Consider the following 4,469-nt stretch of genomic DNA (forward strand, 5'->3'; position numbering starts at 1 on the left):
GTGGGGCCAAAAGAGTCTAGTTTGTTTACCACACACAATTTTTAAAGGGATTAATCAAAATAAGAGCTTTAATTTATAATTCTCTATGAATAAATGATGTTACAATTTTTTAATTACAAAATAAAAGGCAGAAATTATCAAAATGGTTTTTAAAAATATATACTGCTTACAAGAAATGAGTGTTCAATATATTGAAATATTGAATTCAATAAAAAATTTGAAATATATTTCAATATATTGAAAGAAAATTGATGGGAAAATATATACTATGAAGATAGAATCATGAGGAGGTGGAGTGGTTCTATTAATAACAGTGGGGAAAAAAGAGATTTCAAAATAGTATCCATTGCCAGAGATAAGGAAACTCCCTTGTGATGATAAAGCCTAATAGAGGGCCTCCTCGTGGCACAGTGGTTGAGGGCTGGTTGCAAATCTGCCTGCGGCCCTCTGCGGCACCGGTTCCATCCCGGCTGCTCCCGGCCACCGGAGGAGGGTCCCACATGGCGCGCAGACCTCTCCTGCCACCCGCTGCTCCCTCAGCAGTGTACTTCATCAGTCTGTGTGTTCTGTTCCCCACTCTGGCTCTGGTGAATTCTCTCACCCTCCTGCACTCTGACTGTACCCAGTGCTTGTATAAATAAACAAATAAAAAATCTTAAAAAAAAAAAAGCCTAATAGAATGAGAATTTCACAATTATAAATAGGAAGGAGATCATAGGTGAACAGCGTGGGCTGGGAGAGAGGAGGCATATAAGTTGCCTGAGGAAACACTGCAGGATGAGGGGCTGTGCTGTATGTTCATTAGAGTCGTAGTTCCAAGATCCCAAACAATTACTGCTATGCAGATAACTGTGTATCTAAAATTGGTGAGTCTAGGGCCTCCCTGGTGGCGCAGCAGTAGAGCACTGGGCTGTGAACTGCCCGCAGCCTCTGCAGCGCCGGTTCGATCCCCAGCCGCTGGCGAGGCGAGGGTCTCACATGGTTCACAGACCTCTCCTGCCTCTCCTGCTGATGCCCTCAGCAGTGTATTTCATCAGTCTGCCTGTTCTATTCCTTGCTCTGGCTCTGGTGAATTCTCTCACCCTCCCGTGCTTCTGACTATACCAGTGCTTGTATAAATAAATAAATAAATAAATAAATAATAAATAAATAGATCTTTAATAGAATAAATAAATAAAATTGGTGAGTCTTTTTCCATGTCAAATTCAAAACAAGCATGGAGAAAGAGACAAAGTAAAGATGCTTTTAGATCATCAAAACCAGACTTCATTGCCAACAATGCTGTCCTAAGGAATTTTAAAGAGAGTCCTGCAGGCTGAAGGGGAATGACACTACATTATAACTCACATGACACTAGATAATAAATCCATAATTAACAAAAAAGATAGACATAATAGTCTGTTATTATTTGCATTTGTCTTAATTTGTCTTAATTTATTTAAAAGATATTGATACGGAACTCAGGCCTCAGTTTCCCTCAGCTGATAAAAGGAAACAGAGTTTGAGGAGAAAGAAATAATTTAATTTGTGGCCAAACTGAGGAGGGCAGCAGACTAGTGCCTGCAAGACCACCTTCCTGCTCTTTGGCAGAGGGCAGGGGAACTTACACAAAGGAATTAAAAAAATAAGGATGGGGGTCGGGAATGGGCATGGGTCTGCAAAGGGGAGAGAGGCAGGGTCAGCAAATCCTTTTTTTTTTTTAAAGACTTATTTATTATGCATACAAGAACTAGGGTACAGGCCAGAGGTGTGGGGCATGAGAAGATTCTTCAGAGACAGAGTGGAGAACAGAACAGGTAGACTGACTAAAAGAAGTGAGGTAAAGAAGATTTGAATCATATGATGAGCCAGCTTGGCCTAATGGGCACATATTGAGTGCCACATCCACCAAGAACAGACTAGAACATGCAATTTTTCAAGTATCCATAGAACAAAGTGAAGGAAAAGGAAATAAATGGAGAGAAAGGCCAAGTCAAGGACTGGAATACTCCATATTCATTTTTTTTTAAAATATTTATTTATTTTATACAAGAACCAGGTACAGGCCAGATGTGCGGGAGGGTGAGAGGATTCACCAGAGACAGAGCAGGGAACAGAACAGGCAGAGTAATGAAATACACTGCTGAGGGGAGCAGTGGGAGCAACAGGAGAGGTCTGCCGCACCAAGCCGGACATTCGCCAGCCAGCCGGGATCAAACCGGTGCTGCAGAGGCTGTGGACAGCTTCACAGCGTGGCACTCAACCGCCTACGCCACCAGGGGAGGCCCTAATACTCCATATTCTTAAAATTGATCTTTGGATTAAAGTCAATTCAATCTTGAATTCTAAATGCCAATCAAAATTTTGATCATTGTTTTTAAGACATTGACAATTTTTTCCACAAACTTATGCAAATACAAAAGACTGAGCAAAATGTTTTTTTAAAAAGAAGAAACATGAGGAGGCGCAGCACCTGTTTTCAAGACAATATAAGCTCAGGTGATGAAAACCAAGTGGTGTTGGCACAGGGATTGTTCAGGTCACGGTGATTCTAGAACACTCTTCCTCATAGTAACACAGGGAAGACTCCCTGAAGATAGTACTTAAATTTATAACTGGCTTCCTCATCTCCCCTACCTTGGCTGCTTCTCAAAGTGACTCTTACTGGCTGACCCTGATTACTGACTGAAGTTAGTTTGCTGTTTGCTGTCCAGTGCCCCATCAGCTTGAGGCTCCCAGAGGGGCAAGAGGACAGGGGTCTCACCTGAAATATCCCAAATAGCCTAGCATCTGGCACACAGTAGGTACCAAAAAATATGTTAATGAAAGAATAAGTGTGGGACTCCTTGGACCTGAGGCTGGGATGGGAAAGGTAGAGCATTCCCTGGTATGTGATGGGTGGGGTGTCTTTGTATTTGGAGAGGGAAAAGAAACCCACCAGCTCATATGGGCCAGGAACAAGCAGGGAGCAAGATCTCAGTGCCCCTCAGCAATGGACATGCAGCCAAAAGTGCACGGGGTCAGTCTAAGCCAGACCATCCCATCCACTACCTCTGAGTCTCTGGCACTGGGGCGAGGGGAGTCCTGGTCAAATGGCAGGGTTGTTACTCACTGAAGTCCTTCTGGTCCCAGACTTGTGTCCAGAATCCACTCATTCTGCCCAGCTGCAAGGCTTGACTCAGTTATAATTTATTGGGGCCCCGGAGAGTCTTAGCGTGAAACACAACCTCCAGGACTCCTAGGCCATCATGCACGGCCAAAATGTCACTGTGGGTTCAGGACAACGGGGCCTTTATTTCAGGGTCAGGAGGGGGCAGGGAGTGAGGCCTGAGGGACCCAGACAGCAGGCCCCTCTCCCTTTGGTCCAGGAGGGGAAAGGAGAGACAGGACACCAGGGCTGGGCTCTGAGGTCAAAGGAGAGGGGAAAGGGCCACCTCCCAGGCTCCACAGGTGGGTGGTCTGACCCTAGACAGGAAGGTCCACCTTTGCAGCTTGGGTTTGGTGTGTGGACACCTGGCCCTTGAGGTCTGGGGATGGGGGGACACATTCTGTTTTGGGGAAAAGCTAGTCAGCAGCTGAAGCCTCAACTCCTGGCTGATCTCTGGCCACCTCAGACCCAGGCTCCTCCCACCCCTGCCGTCTGTTCTCCAGAACATGGAGCCCAAGGCTTGGGCCACTTCTTCTGGTGCAGGGACCTCAGTGACTGAGATGGTGTCCAGGGGCTGAGGGTGTGAGCTGAGATGGACTCAAACTGGGTTGTGAGTTCCCAGCATAGGGAGGGCCTCTGGAACCCGGGGTCAGGGCTGCCCCCTCCAGGTGGCATAGGCCTTGTCTACCCCTCTCTGGGCTCCTTCATTCTCTCTGTGACCCCAGCATAAGGGGGAGGTGCAGCAGGCTGCGCCTCCCATGCTGTCTCTTGACATGGTCTGTGCATTGGGGAGACTCCCCAGAAGCGGGGAGTTCCTGTGCTCCCCAAAGAGGGAAAGTTGTACTTCCCAGAAGAGGGGAGTTCTTGCACTCCCCAAAGAAGATCTGAACTAGGGAGTCTCCATGGCAATGCCTGCTAATGCTCTCCTCTTTGTTCTTGGTTAATGCAGAAATTAGTTAGTCATTAATTGGCATATGAAAACCCAATTTGGACTTAGACGTTAATTGATTTGTTATTCTTACACTTGAATTAGTACCAAAGAAAGTAATAATGCAAAAGGTATAGCTAGGAAAGAAATGTTCTGGCCCTGAGAACTATGGAGAACAAGCTGCCCTGAACCAGCTGTGCTTGGAAACCATAGCCTAACCTGGGGGGTAACTGTTTGCGGCAACAATACATTTCCTGGTGTATGAGGTCAAATATTCGCAGTGTGGAGGTTAGGAATTGCTAGTTAAGAGTTAGACTTCAGTAGAACTTACATAGATTTGATGAGTTGTCTTAGACCACTTTAAAGTAATTAATATATTAACCAAGTTAATTGAGTGCTAGGAGATAGATTGAT

This window comes from Talpa occidentalis, unplaced genomic scaffold (genome assembly GCF_014898055.3).
Source record: "Talpa occidentalis isolate TD23 unplaced genomic scaffold, MPIMG_talOcc4v2.1 talOcc4.1818, whole genome shotgun sequence".
Classification (NCBI taxonomy): Eukaryota; Metazoa; Chordata; class Mammalia; order Eulipotyphla; family Talpidae; genus Talpa; species Talpa occidentalis.